Genomic DNA, 16,738 nt, shown 5'->3' with positions numbered 1-16,738 from the left:
ATGAGTATCTAGCTGGGGTCATCTAGACCCAGCCCTCTTTCCTGCCTATGCAGGGGGTCGGACTCGATGATCTATTGAGGTACCTTCCGACCCTAACATCTATGAATCTATGAAAAACAGACTGCCGGTGGGCTCTTATGGAGCTAAAGACTGTAAGGTAAGTCATCAATGCCTGTTTTTCCTATTAATTGCATATGTAGACATGCCCTGCTCCACTAGGAGCAGGTGTCAAGGCTACAGTCCAAGGTCTACTTTTTTCCAGGGCAGTAGCCATCTGACTAAGCAATGTGCCTTCTAGCTTACTCTTTTCTTTCTGACCCTGCATACCTTTCTCTCTTGGCTGACCAGGAAGCCAGCTTCAACAGAATGATCTAATTACAGTTAGTTTCTTAGTACCATAACTATGCAGTTCCGAACTACATTTTATCACCCTTATATATAATATGGTCTGACGTAGGTGAAATAAATATTAGTTTCGATCTTGCTGTAACTGAACTTAAAACACTAGGATGTTTCCTAATAAATATAGACCACATACATTGGATGATATAACTAACTAAAAATGCTGCATTGCCAGGATCTCAGTATAGGCTGTAAGGGTACAAAATCCAATCTTTGCACTTAAGCAGGCTGGCATCAGATTTCTGGTCCCCTCTAATATTTTTACCAGTTATCTTTGAGGGTCTGTTATGGATTTTACCACATCGTGAAACTACTTTTCTTTCGGGCCAGACCTTGGTTCTTTGTTATAAAAAGCACTGGAGCAAAAGACAAATCCAAAACTGTGTACTATTAAACATTTATAAACAGGAGAAGATCATTCAGGATTCATGTACACACTAAACACATGCATCAGAAAGAAGTGGAAAAGTCGAACCTTGTACTTTTCCCATGCAAAGCAAACACAAAGCTATGGTGAAATTCCTTCTGAACCCTGTTTAGTACAGTAACAATCCTTCTCCATAGTAACCAAAGAATGGGGATAACCTCTCATGGATAAAAATATAAAACATGACAAGGAATGGACCAAGCAAGCACTGAACTAGATTGGATGGAAAACAGAACTAGAAGCATAATTCACATAGAATTCTGCATTACTTTGCAGTAAAGACTTTGCTCTACTTTTCTGTAGGCACTATTTCTAGTGGACAGTTACAACAGTGAAGTATGTCCTGTAAGGAAACATATCACATATGTTCACTATACGACACTGCTTTTCCAGGTCGTTGTCTTGTCTTGGCCTGCACATAATGGTGTTCAAAAAGATTAAGCAAGTCATTATCAATTGAGGCTGTTTAATTACCATCTGATCAGAACTATCCCAAATGTTCCTCCTTAAGTATTTGTAATTTAGTTTTAAATCTTCTTAGATATACAAAGTGCCACATCTCACTTTTTTGAGTGGATAGTGGCAGTTAACCTACTCTTCTTTACCTTTAGGGTTCTGTATACAGGAAACCTTAACATATTCCATTTACTTGCAGAATGGCAATAAATTCATTATTTGATAAAATTATGTACCTCAGTTTTCTAAGTATTAGTGATAGTGTCTGGTATAGATATTTATTACCACTAAAGAACTGCTAACCCTGCTTTTTACATGCAACCCCAACCTTCATGTTAGTCCAGATCTAGTTCAAGAAAAGCAGGAACAGGCTACAGACCAGTCCCTTTCTTGTGGCAGTCCTATAACATTTGTAGCACTAAAGAAGTTGATGTGCATACCCCTTGCAGTGCCCCAAAATGGCAGAACTTCTCTGCAATCTAGATTTTGCAGTGCCATGTCTGTGCAATGCCTGTTTGGTTACATTTAGTGTCACAGGAGGGTGTCATGAACCCCCAGCATCCCCCAATATTCTGCTCTCCTCTCTGATCCCCAGTGGAGAGTGAAAGAGGGAGGGAGGAAGAGCGAGCAGCTGGTTACAAGACCAGAAAGCAGAGCAGCAGCTGAGTCAAAACAAGGTACATCTACACATGCAAATAATATGAAGAAATAAACTCCAGCGTTTACTGCCATTTGAATGTGCACCACGGACCACAGCACATTGAGCCAGGTCAAAGCAGTCCCAGCTAGCAGGGGATCTGGGGGTGGGGGTCAGTCAGCCAGCCAGCCTGGGGCTGCCCTCTCCCAACATGCTGTGGAGGGACTGGCTGAGGCTTGAGAGTGGTTCAGCTCAGGGCTAGCCAGCCAGCAGCTCCCACACTGAAGCACCCTCATGCCCCAGCCAACTGGGGCAGTGCCTACACGTGTGTTGTTGCAGAGTTTTTTTACTCTGCAGCAGTATAGGACTTGTATTTACAAGAACTATTCTGCTGTGGAGTAAATTAATTTACTCCAGCCTAATGGGGTCATACATATAGTTGCCAAGGTATTTACTATGCAACTAGTCTACTAAACAGTAAACATCTTGTGTAGACATGTCCACAGGGTGATGCACTTCTCATCATGGAGAGCTGTCCAAAAACCTGCTAGTTTCCTGGGGGAACAGCAACTCAGCTCAGAAATCCTGCTGCCACTACTGTAGCAAAAGGGATCAGTGCTTGGTGGCAGTGACAGAGTGGGCTACTACTAGTAAGGGAAGGAGTGGGGACAGTTGCTGTCCCCATGATGGCAGAGAAACCTGAGGCAGCAGTGCCTCTCCTTGTTGCCCTCCCCACGATGATGATGAACTGTTAGGTGGCCCACAGCTGTCCTGGTCATCAGGATATGGTGTGCTGTCCTTTGCAGCTGACAGCCTGCCTAGTCGTTCTTCTTCCCGAGGGCAAGCTGTCAGTGATTGGGCTTCCTGGCAGGCTCCCCTCTGGGTGCAGGAGAAAAAGAGCAGCCGCTTATTGGCCCTTTGGCTTTGCAGCACTCCAGCAAGGGGACTCTGAATGTGCCCTATGTTTATAGGCAGGCAAGGTCCTTTGGGTACAGGTGATACCTTTCATTAGACCAACCGAGTAGTTGGGAAAAAGTTCTTAGCAAGCTTTCAGGCACAATCGCCTTTCTTCAGGCATAGGGAGTCTCCGATGTTTTGAGACTCCAACGTGGCCAACACGCCTACAACCAGGCCTATGTTTACAGCACTCAGAAGTGCTGAGGAAGTTGTAACATTACAAATAAATGTGTCTCTGTAGGGGTCTGACAGACACTACATTTGTTCTGCTTTATATCTGATTTTTGCATGACAAAACATGAACAGCCATATATTTGCACTGTTTGTTGCAGTATAAAAATAGCAGATCCACTACAAAAATGGCACATTTACCCCAATTATGTTACTGTTTCAAACATATCAAAACTGTTCCATAACCTGTTTAATGTCTGGACAGGTCTCTCTGACCCTGCAGTATTGTCACGGTGCTCGGTTCTCCCTTCCCCCACTCTAAGGAGGAAAGAGGGAGAGAGGGAGTTGATAGCTTCCCCAATGGGGAGCTGGCAGACAGCCCTGTAAGGACCAACTAGAAGTAGCAGAGTTATCTGGCCAGGTGAGGAAACCTCCTGGTCAGTCCTTGACACTGGACAGGCTGCACAGTCCTACCCCATTGCTGTTGGGTTGCAGAGGCTGCCAACAAGCAGGAAACCTTAAGGGGCTTCTGGTGCTTGAGAATCAGCAGGTTCACTGACAGGTTTCCTTGTGGTAGGGGAAAGTAAGAAGCAGACCTCTATAACCCACAAGCTGGAGAGCTTCTGTGACAATTTTGTTGCACTCCAGGCAGGACGTGTGCACACCCCAGAGTAATGGATTATTTGTAGTGCTACAAAATTTGTAGTACTACAAAAATAACTTGCATCAGCAGCCTTTGATTCTACAATGGTCGTGTGCCCATAAAGGATAGGAAGAGAAAATAAATAAAGTAAATGGAGTCGATTACCATGATTTCCTCAGCCTTATTTCCAGCCATTATTCCAAAGCCAAATTAATTTGCTTAGATAAGCAAGTGTGCCTAGACAATTCCAGCTTCACTGTAGCACATTTTATGAAGGATTATGAAACTAATGGTCTATAAGGCTCAGCATCAAAATGCCACCAAACGGTTGAAAAATATGAAGATATAAATATTGAATAAACTCCTGTTACCCTTGGAAACTTCATTCATTTTCTACATCATAGTATCAACTCCCTTCAATCTGGAATGCCTATTTTAAAGTCAAGGCTCTATTTATAAACCTGGCTTGAATTGGATTCCATGTGCATATTAATTTTTCCTTGTATGATGAAACCTCTAGGGCTTTTCTTCTGATTAACAAATTAAATCTGGTATTACAGGTACTCATGCAAGAGGAAATGAATGGCTTTAAGCCCAGAATATATATTTCATCTCAGAACACATGTATGAAAACATCTCTTTAATTTTTCTCATGTGAAAAGAGGCCTTACTATATGGCATTTTGTAATCTCTGCAAGGTTTTATGCCTAAAAATATGAGTATATTTCTCATGATAAAACACATTATCAGGAGGACCTGAACAATCCAGTATTGTGACCCTTGCTGAACAACAATGTCCATTTTAGTAATATCACTTAATTAGTGGACTAACCAAACCTAATGTGTAAATGTGGATGTGTCAAAGTCTCCAGATGTAAGAATGTTAGAACTTTGTTAGCACTGAGAAGAAAGGATTCATAGATTGTAAGGGGCCAGAAGGGACCTTGGAAGATCATCGGGTCCAGTCCCCTGCACCAAGCAGGAAAGAAAACTGGGGGTCAGGTGACCCCGGCAAGGTGACTGTCTAGACTCCTCTTGAAGATTTCCAGGGTAGGTGACTGTACCGCCTCTGGAGGGAGCTTATTCCAGTCTGGACACCCTGACTGTGAAGTTTTTTCCTTATGTTGAGCCTGAATCTGTCTTCCAGGAGTTTGTGACCATTATTCCTGATTTTCCCCTTGGGTGCTCTGGTGAACAGTTGCTCACCAAGCTCTTGATATACTCCCCTAACATAATGGTAAGTTGCTACCAGCTCCCCTCTCAGCCTTCTTTTCTTCAATGCTATAGCCTAGGTAGTGTAAATCAAAGAGCATGATCATATCAATATACACACTGAAAAATACATTGTATTTAGGTTATTTGTAAAATATAGTGTAGAACAGATTTATCACATAGTCTTACCAAGAACCTAAGGGAAGACATTAACTTGGAATACCTGTTCAGGCTTAAGACGAGAAGGTTGAGAGGGGACCTGGTACCAGTTTACCGCTACACTAGGGGAGTACGTCAAGGGCTCGGTGAGCTACTGTTCACCATGGCACTTGAGGTCAGAGGGGATCAAATACAGTATCTACTTGCATACCACATGCACTTTCCCTTCCCCCTCCTCAGTCCTTTACATTTGGGGGAGATGCGTCTGAAGTAAGGCAGGTGATTTTTCTTTTCAGGAATGCAAGTTTAGGTGACATTTAAAATAGCTGGCAAAATGGCTCCTACTTCTCCCTCGGGCAGCCCTCTGTTAAGCCTCTCACCCCTGCTGGTGAAGCAGTAGCTTTTGGCTGAAGAGCTGCTGAGCTAGTCGAGGGTGAGTAAGCTGCTGCATGCAGTCTAATATTTTGATATGGCTTGTGTTATGAAAGCAATCCATTATTTACACAAACTTATATAACTAATTACTGTGTAAAAGTAACTGTCTTGCTACTGCCTTTGTAATGGTCTAAGACCTAGCCTGGCCTGGTAGTTGTCTTTGTACACTATGAAGTTCCTGATGCCTCACCCAGATTATCTCCTGGGATGCCACACTTCGTTGACATGCTGGACATTTTTACATATGCAAGCACTGCAGCACCAGGCACTTTGAAAAGTGCCTGGCACTGTGTCACCTGCAGTTGTATTAAGTGGCGAAACACACGTCAGCATGGAGAAAATGGTGGTGGGGCACTGACATCACTGCTGCTGCATAGGGTTTATGAGCTGAATTTATTCATAGGCAGAAAAAGATTTTTTAAAAAGAACAAAACCATCACAAGAACTAATAAAAGTACAGGTAGGCATCTGGGCTAAAACTTAAAGTAGATGGCTAGCGATTTTAATTAAACACAAGTTCTTATAATTGTCAACCTATTGTTTTCTCCTAAACTCAGAAACTCCCTGTGCTGGCACACATTTTGCCACTTATACAACTGCAAACGACACAGCGGCACGTGTGTCAGCTCATGTGCGATTAATTGAGTCTGCTCCAATGCACTGGAGATCCAATACATCCAGGCACAAAAATGTATGTGTATAAATGACCTGTGTTTCCAGGAAAACTTACTCTTTGTCACACAGTTGGCCATGACTCTGAAAAAAAATTTCTTCTGCCTTTTAAAAACAAGGTGTGCATTTCACTTGGAGACATGTGATATGTTAGAAAATATGGTGTTTGCCCTCCCAACTCAATTATAATAATTTTAATAAGGAAAACAGTTTGTATAAAATAGTACAGATCATATCACGCAAGAAGCCGAGTAGTCTCAACTTTTATTGAATTTACTCCTAAAACAGTACTGAGGGCCTTGCAGAATTAGAGCTCAATAAAATAGTAATAATACATTATATTTGATATGCTATAGCCTGTGTAGTGTAAATCAAACATCATGATCATATCAATATACTCACTGAAAAAATACATTGTATTTGCTTGTGAAATATATAGTGTAGAACAGATTTATCACATAGTCTTACCAAGAACCTAAGGTAACAAATTAACTTGGATGCTTGTTCCATCCAGACACTAAGGAAATTAAATATATAAAGAGTAGTTTGCAGAGAGTGAGGAGCCTCACAAAAAAATGAAATAAAATAAGAAGGACATTCAGTGTCAGCTGCAGATTGACTGTCCTCATAGATTGTAGACATGACAGATAAAATAGTTTTGTAAAGGCACCATGAAGCATCAAGTTTTCCATAATGGTGAAGTTAGGTTCAAAGATCCATATTCAAGTTGCCCGATGTCCTGTGCAGCCAGTAGCTCTGTTTGACTTGTATAGAACACCATGTTTCAAAGGTATGCTATCACAGTAATGTGATATTTCTAAATTACAGATGGGTGAAAAATGTTTTTTTTTTTTCAAACCAAATGTTATGACTGCTTGACTTGAAATACAAAATGCTAAAACCTATTAAATTAATATTCTAGATTCCTAGAGGTTGCAAAAATTGTGCGCTAGAATCTTAACTGGTACATTCTCAAAGGCACCTCCCATTCTGAAGCTTATTTTGTTCTTCTAACAGAACCCATATTTCACTTTAAGTATGCATGAATATTTTATACAATCTACACTGGATGTGAGAATGTAAGAAATTGGTGGAAGACCCCCCAAAGAGAAAGACAATACAAAACAGAAGGGGGCGGGGGGGTTATTAACCTTTTCCATGACTTAATATGTGTTCAAACTCACAAAATAGCCTTTTATTGTTATAGTGAATCCATTTACAAAGCAACAGCCTAGCATAATTGATGCTTTACCATAAAAAGACACAGTATTTGTCCTAAGCAGCTTACCGTCTAGTTTACTTGCAGACAATATGGATCACATCCAAATAGTACTTGGTGTACCATATGGGTGTTTGAAGGGCTTAAACACAAATTACTTGAGCGCTGGCCCCGACAGCAGAATCCACAGACCTCAGTTAGGCATCTAGATGCCCTATATGAGTTACAGTTAGATGTGAATTGGATGCATTGAAATGGAATTCATAAAAGCCATCAACAAAAGCCATTGAAAGGGCAACAAAAGAGTTGGGAGTTACCCAAGGTAGGCAGTAGGCAACACGAAGCAGAGAAGCATGTGTAAAATCCTGCCCTTTTTCATCCTTCTTTAATAAACTAGACAGAGAAGGAAGTGGTTCCTTTCTCTCCCCTTTATTCAGTAGTCCAGTAAATAGTTTATGCACCCAGAATGTGGGAGAGGAATGACTGAAAGTATACTCTTCCTAATCCCAGAATGACCTAGAATAGTTAGTATTCCCTCCTGTGAGGTGAGTGACATCAGTTTGAATACACTCAGGCAAAGAAGGGCATTAAAATCAACTTTCCCAGAAACGGAGTGAAAGCTCCAACCACAGAGTCACTGCTACTCAGTGTGCCTCCACTGACATCACTGCTGCTGCACAGCTTATGAGCTGAATTTATCCACAGGCAGAAAAAGATTTTTTTAAAAGAACAAAACCATCACTAGAACTAATAAACGTACAGGTATCTGGGCTAAAACTTAAAGTAGATGGCTAGCAATTTTAATTAAACACAAATTCTTATAATAGTCAACCTACTGTTTTCTCCTAAACTCAGAAATGTAGGACATCTACCAAGGTATCCAGGTTGACATCTGCTAAGGAACTACAAAAGCAATGATAAAGCAAAAATCATTATATCTATTCAATACACTAGTGGTAGTATACATTTACTTTTGCTCCTCTCATCAATTCTATCTAAATGCACATTTTTTCACTTTCCCCTTAGTTGATGTCTTTTTTGCCTCCTCTTTTAGTTTTCCTACCTCTCCAATAAAATCCTCTCACCCCTTTTTGGAGTCTGAGTTACTCTCTGTCTCCATGCCCTGAAGTTCAAAAAGATGGGAGAGAGGGATAAAATGATACCATATCCATTTTTCTGCCATTTATGATGCTTTAGATAGAGGGGTTCAGTGTTGTTGCTACCAGAAAGCTGAGTAGTTGAACTTGGGATCTCCTGTTCTTCCTGGTGTCCTTTAATTCCTTTTCTATGTTTACAGTCTACTGCAGAGAGACTCCTGGAGGGGGAGCACTTATGGGATGCACCAAGCAGGAGAACAGTTATCTAGGGAACACAGTAGAGATACCTTAGATCTGCTGTACAATCCTGAGATATATCAAATGCTGTTAGATGAAGGGAGATTCAGAGGAGATTTAGGGAAGGTCTGAGGGTATCCTGCAAAATGCAGATTATAAGACATCCCCACCTCATTAGAAAAGAAGTGTTTCTAAATTCACTAGTTTAGATTGTTTATTAGGATTACTTTAGGTACAGAGGGACATATATAAATCCCTCCTTTCTAGAGCCACAGAGACCCACTAATGGAAAATGGAACTTTATTAATGGGAAGGAGAAGAAATTATTTGCACATGGCATGGGCTAAGGAAGTTGGTTCAGTCCTCTCTCTGACTGTTCCCTACTCATAATTGTACAAGTTGTAAGGGGAGAATTTCTTTCTTAATATACCCCTGTATATTTGAATAACATGTATCCCAGCTGCTGGGTCTGGATTTGTCCCATGGTACTTTAATAAAGGTGGGAAAAGAAGCCAGATTCTATTCTACCTATTAGTTGCCTGTATGGATTTACGTGCTTCAGTGCAATTCCATTCCATCTTACTTAATTTCCAGAAAAAACATTAAGGTAAAAAAAATGGGTGGGTCATCCCTCCTCTTCACTGACTTGTGTGATTTAGTCTTAAGGCTAAGATAAAAAAGTAGACGCATTGTGTGTTTATACACATACCTTCTAGTTCTCGGACGCGCCAGAGATCTGCCGCTTCAGAGCACTCCATTAATCAATTGAGTCTGCTCCACATGGGAGCTGATGTACACCCCGCTGCACTGCTTACATTTGTACAACTGGTGAAACGCATGCCAGTGCGGAGAAAATGGCAACGGTGTGCTTTTGAGTTAAAGCAGCTCTGAGATGTTTTAGTTCAAAAGCACACCGGTGCCATTTTCTTCACGTTGATGCACATTTCACTGCTTATACAACTGCAAGCGTTGCAGCGCTGGGCGCTTTTCAAAGTGCCAAGTGGTGCAGTGTTGGCACACGTAAAAATGCCCATTAATGGTTTCTCAGGGACTAAGAATGGAATAGGATCTGGCGTGAAGTGTTTAAATTAAACTACATACATTGTCAGTCAAAATTTAGAAGTGATGTCTACAATTTGCATTTCAGACACTTTTCTCAGAAAGAACATGTGAGCTATTAAAAATTGTATACATTCTGTGTAAGAAAGGAGCATGACTTTTGCAGAAAACAAACAAAATAATAGAAGTGACAATATCATATGTAAAGATCTTATAAGCAATCATATACATAACCTTGTTCTATTGCTTACAAGTAACCTATTTTTAAAATATATTACATAGAAGATTTATAAAACACTTTGCAAAAGACACAGTTAATCTGTTATGGACCTGATTCAACATGGTACTTAACCACATGCCTAATTTTAGGCACTAAAGTAATATCAGTGGGTACATCTACATGTACAATTACTGTAGCGCCTCCTGTGCAGTTTGTGCCAGAATTAATGGCACCCAGACACAACATCTACATGTGTGCCTGGGACCGCAGCAGTTTGAGCCAGGGCGGAGGAGCCCTGGACTGGCAGGTGACATGGGGAATCAGCTCTGGACTCCAGGTGGTGGCATAGGGCAGCAGAGGGACGCACTGGGGCATGAGACTGCCCAAAGAGCAGAGCTGTGTGGCTAGGCAACAGGCAAGGATCTGGCCCCCTGCTGCCTGGGCTGCCTGGACACAATTTACGCCTGGGTCAGAATTTATACATGCATTTAGGTGCAGTTATTTTCACTGCTGTAAGATAGTACAGCACTATCTTATGGCAGAAAAAATTAGTTCACTGCAATATAATAGCATCACATGTGTAGACTGTTATGCTTTACACTGCAGCAAATTAGTCTACTGAGCAGTTAAGTGCACATGTAAATGCACCCAGTGACTCTCAAAGTAATAATAAAGTAAGAGGCAAGGACGTTTTGGGTGACTGGACCAACTGCAGAGTTGTGAAAGATTTTAGACAAGTTCTCAGGCACAAGGTACCATTCTTCAGGTCTAGAAAAGAAGCAGATACAGCTTGATCGAACTGACAGAACAAAAGCCTGCGCTAAAATCTATATGTAAATAAAACAGTCTGCAGAGAGCAGTTTTGCTTTATCCGGCCCACAGGGGCACCTACTGGCCTATGGTATCTGGGGTATGACTAACAGAGGGACAGGGCCTGCCAGAGAATGCTTTGGGGCCCTGTTAGACATGGCTGTTGGCAGCAGGGGAGTGAGTGGGAGTTGTGATGACATATCCCCACTCCTTACACTCACTTGGGACCAACACCACTTGGCCCACTATCCCTCTTCTGCTACCCCTGTGGCAAGTGTCCACTTTGCCCAGTTGCTTGCCCTGCCACCACTGCTGACCACTTGCCCCACCACTGCAGCCACTGGCTCCACTGCCTCCAGGCCAGGAGAAGTCCCACAATTGGGATCCAGCCTGGAGCATGGAGTGAGTTTGATGCACCTAATAAAAAGAAAAGTGACATTATTAAGACTAGCTAAAAAAACCACAGTAGAAAAGATAACATGTAAGTATTCCTGATAATGTTCCTTTGCTCTCTTTACAGCCCTGCTCCAGTCCTTTAAGCAAATCTTTATATAGCGAGTTGTAGATCTCTAAAGTTTTATAATAAGATTTTTTTCCTGTAACCCCTGAAACAAAAGAAGCAAATATGAAGTTTTGAAGCAGTTTGAAGATTGTCTGGGGTGACCTCAAAGCTCCCTAAACTGAATGAAAATGCCTTAATACCACATAACACTAATACACAAATTCATGCATTTAAATTTATAAAGTAATTGTGTCACATAGTAGTATTTCCATTATGTCCTTTCAATTATTAGAACAATTTAAAATAACCAATATATTATAATTAGAAGGTAGATTATACTTAGTGGGGTATGGATGGTTCTACCTAAGCCTCACAAGTGCTAAGTACAGACAGTCAAAAAGCCCAAGGCTGAATCAATTCAGTTTTCACAGGTTAGTCTAAGCTATGTAGATTGAACTGTTAAGCAACCAAACAGATATTCACTTTTGATTCCAGAAATGAAGACACCTGGCTGCAGTGGCCTAGGCCAGTAGCCGGGGTGGGGGGAGGGGAGGGAAGGGGGCACCCTAGAGCTCCCCTGCTCAGCTGGAGCAGACAGTTTGGGCATGGCTAGCCTGACCACTCTCTGAGGGGGGTTTGCAGGGGAGATGCAAAGCAACCTGGGATGCTGGGGGGCTGTGAATTAACTTGAAACTGAAGGGGCTCTGGAACAAGTTAAATAAACCAATTTAACTTAAATCAGTTAAGTCTGATACTACATCCATCCAGAATCAGTTTTTGCTATTTTAAAAGAGGTTTATGTGCACTGAACTTCTGTTGTTTTATAGATTTGAACCAGTTCCCAATCATTTATACTGGTTTATGAGTTCTGTCCCTGGCCTAGGGGTATAGACAAACAAAACAATTACACTGAGTTAAGATGGGGGAGACTCAGGGAGTATCCATTGTTCCACTGGCTTTAGCTTTAGTGGAAGCTAAGCTGTACCAATTTAGCCCTGCTTCATTCAGGAATGAACTTCCACTGTTTAGGTTTCATTTACTATGGGGTAAGAGCCTAAAGACAGGCAATTACAACTGTCCACTTCAACACACTGCAATTTGTTCACTTGCCTATACTGTGCACTCAGGTGAAATGTCCTGTCTTTGCAATTATGATTTATGGTCTAATATGAGTACTGTAGCTCATAATAGCAGATTAGAATTGTACTATTATCTTGGGACATTTGAAATATATATATTAATACTTGTGACCACAATATTTTCCACAAAAGTCTTAACAGAGTAACCTCTCCTCCCCCTCCCCCAGCAAATGGCAAGTCTTCCACAGACTTTGGTGGAATAGGATCAATCTTTAATAGTTTGCTTTTTTCCCCTCAACTCGTGAAATTTTTGCACTGTTTAAAAGAACATTAGTGAACAATGTATATATAATCAAAGAACATTCAAAATATAACAGAGCTAATAAGAAAAATTCCAAGGTATAACTGACCATCATTACCTAGTCATAGAAACATAGGAAATTAGAGTTGGACTTTAGGAGATTATCTAGTCCAACCCCCTGCTCAAAGCAGGACCATCTCCAACTATATCATCCCAGCCAAGGCTTTTTCTACTTGGGTTTTAAAAACCTCTAAGGATGGAGATTCCACAACCACTCTGGATAGCCTGTTCCAGTGTTTTACTACCCCCCTAGTGAGAAAGTTTTACCTAATATGTAATTTAAACTTCCCTGGCTGCAACTTGAGACCATTACTCCCTGTTCTGTTATCTGCCACCACCACCACTGAGAACAGTCTAGCTCCACCCTCTTTGGGACAACCCTTCAGGTAGTTGAAGGTTGTTATTAAATCCCCCGTCTTTTCTTTTCCAGATTACATAAGCCTAGTTCCCTCAGCCTCTCCTCAGAAGTCATGTTCCTCAGTCTAACCATTACATTGCCTTCTACTGAACTCTCTCCAAAATGTTCACATCTTTCCTATGGTGGGAGACCCAAAACTGGACAGAGTATTCCAGACGTGGCCTCATTAGGGCCAAATATAAGGGAATAATCACTTCCCTCAATCTGCTGGCAACATTCCTACAAACATAGCCCAGTGTGCTGTTAGCCATCTTTGCAACAAGGGCAGTACACTGTTGGCTCATATTCAGCTTATACAGCTTCACTGTAACCCCCAGGTCCTTTTCTGCAGAGCTGCTGCTTAGTCATAAGGGAGGATTTGCATAATGTACCCTGTTGTGCTTAGGTAATTGAGGTCAGCCTCACTAATAAACTTCTTTCTATTTAATAACTTCCTTAATGATTTTTTTGTATATTCTGGTTAGTTAATTAGGAAATATATGGCTTTAATGAACATATGTTAATAATTGGAAATGTAAAGGTATGTTAATTAATTTTTTTAAATAATCATATTAAATTCAATAGATTTATCAAAGTTAAATTTGTGTTAATTTTCTCATATTCAGTAATAATATAATATGGTATATAATATTATAATTTTATAGAGAAACATAAGACATTAAATATAACACTAAATTTAAATCTATGTTAATTTATGCTAACACGAGATAACTGTGGGCTAGAAAATTCACTCGTCAGTATTAAGTTGCATATCATTACATATAGACACAGGCATATATATAGCACCCGTTTAGTACTTGGAAATAGGCTGTGATTGAAAACCCTAGATCAAATTATGTTCTCTATTATACCAAAGAATCAACAGGCAAGGGGAAAAAAGGAAGTGCTGTTGCCAAGGTAAGACAGCACCAAAAAACTCCGTATGACCAGATGCTGAGACATCAGGTGAAAAAAAAATACTGTAGGAAAATGGTGACCTTGATGATTGGCACAGGGATGTGTTATTCTATTGACAGGTACTCAATGTAAAAGAGCAGATGACAAATTTAGGCTGAATAATAACTTGGCATTGCTCATTTTTAATAAATAAACTTACTGTGTTGGCATCAGGAGATTTAATAGGCAGCTGTTCTCCAAGGTACTGATACTTTGTTTTTTTGCAGTTCAGGAAGCACTATAAGACTCTTCCCTACTGATTACCTTGAGCCATCAGACTGTTTATGACAACAAGAGGATAAATAGCTTCTTTTGGAAAATATGGTGAAAAGGCAATTTTGATTGAAGAAAACATTAAGTTGCTAATGTTATGTGATCCTTCAAAGTTTACGGAATTGAAAAGCAATTGAAAAAATTGCAAGGTCATGTTATTTATTAAGTATTGCAGATTTTTCTATAAAAAAACATTTAAACATATTAAGCTAAATCACTCCCCCATATTCCACTACAAAGAAAATACACAAAGCTGCATTTGTAAAAGTTCAGAAAGAAATTTTGTTAGGAAGTAGGTAGGCCGGGCTTAGATCATGACAAAGTATTTTCAAGTTGGATTTAACAAGGTTCTTTGCTTCACATATTTGTGTGTGCTCAAGAACTCTCTCTCTCTCAACATGATTTATCTATTAGGGTTTAACAAATCTTCTTACAGTGAACGAGTGGTCCTTTGATTACAACAAACATTACTGCCATGGAAGTATACATCACAGTACAAATTCAGCACAGCTGAAACTTCTCCTTAGTTAGACCAGTATAAATCAGGAGTAAATCCCACATTCTAGTCCCAACTACATAAATTCACATTCAGGTATAATTAGCGAGCTATATTTAAAAGCAAATGATAAGACTGCATGAGTTACATAAGGCAACTAAGAAAAAGTACTTAGTTGTGTTAGTCTGAAGTTAGGTAGAAGGCAAGGCAAGATGGCATTTTATAGACTAACTTGTTCAGAGGCATGAGCTTTCATAAGCTACAGACTACTTTGTTGGATGCTCTGTAAGTTCATTCATAGCATCGACAAAGTAGGCCATGACCTATGAAAACTCATGCCTCTGAACAAGATAGTCTACAGACATATAAATCTGAGAAAAAATAAAATGCATATTTTACTTCCAGCTTGCCGTCCAAACCAATTTGCTTTCAGTGGGTACATCCATACATGCAATGAATAAGAAGAAATAAATTCTGGCACAGTTTGAACTGGTGCAGAGCAGCCCTGGCCTGGCAGCAGGATGGAGGGGTCAGACTTGGGCTCCAAGGTAGTGGTGTCAGGCAGCAGAGAGACTGACTGGGGCACAAAGGTGCTAAAGTGTGGAGCTAGGTGGCAGGCAGCACCCACACTTCAGCACCTTCGTGAGCCAGCCAGCCCCTGTCCCCATCTACATGTGCATTTCAGTGCAAATAAGTACTCCATTGTACGACAGTACTGTCCCTGACAGTGCTATTTTCTGGTACAGTTAATTAATTTTCTGCACCCTAATACCAGCATGTGTGTAGATGGTGACACTTTACTGTGGAGCTAATTCGTCGATTCTGCAATAAAGTCCATATGTAGATGCACCAAGGGGCTGTTATATAGGCCTCAGTGATATCTGGTATCCTAAATGAATGTAATACTCTATGTGAATATTAGAAACAATCAGTGTTGATGAAGACAGTGTTAGCAAAGATATGGAGATGGGAACAAGAATAGGAAAGGGTCCTAAGGCCTACTGAAGACATTGGGAGAAAAAGTAGATGTACTGTCCATATGCTTAAAGTCTGCATTATTGGGAATTGTATCGTTAAGTGGTGGTTTATCTTTCCAACACTTTTGAATCTTATGTTCTACAAACACAGTTGGAAGTGTGTCACTGCATAAAGTCAGGTATCCAGGTTGTAGCCATATTGGTCTAGAGGAAAAGGCAAACAGGACTCGTAGTAGAGATTATATCTTTTATTAGGACAACAATATTTTTGTCAAAAAAAAAAATCTTTAATTGCAAGCTTTCGGGCACAAACACCCTTCATCAGGCATTGGAGAAAAGAATGTAAAAGTTCTCCTGGGAAGAAATGAAAGTTTGTATTTCATAGACTACCTGTCACATGGAAGATACAGAATTTTAGCTGACTTTTTAAAGATGAAATCTTCATATTTTCCCAAGCAGGAAGCAACTGTGACCACCTGAAACTTGAGATCCTGCTCCTGCCTTTGTTTCCAGGTCATTTGCATCATCACAGATCCTCACAGGAGGTGCGAGGCTCCATAACAGCTACAAACCAAGTGCCCAGAGTAATTTTCCATCTATTGACTCCTCTGTGAAATCCTCTGAAATATGAACTTTCATTTCTACCCAGGAGAACTTTTACTGTCTTTTCTCCCATGCCTGATGAAGGGTGTTTGTGCCTGAAAGCTTGCAATTAATTTTTTTTTTTTTGCAAAAATCTTGTTGGCCTAATAAAAGATATCATCTCTACTATAAGTCCTGATTCTCTCACTGCATAAAGACCAGTTTCAAGTGCCTCAAGTCCCAAATGATTATTAAACTCTATTTAGTACTAGGAGTAAAAAGTGGAGGTGGATCCATGGAG

This window comes from Alligator sinensis, unplaced genomic scaffold (genome assembly GCF_000455745.1).
Source record: "Alligator sinensis unplaced genomic scaffold, ASM45574v1 scaffold528_1, whole genome shotgun sequence".
In the NCBI taxonomy this organism is placed as follows: domain Eukaryota; kingdom Metazoa; phylum Chordata; order Crocodylia; family Alligatoridae; genus Alligator; species Alligator sinensis.
Note: the sequence above shows the minus strand (reverse complement) of the source record.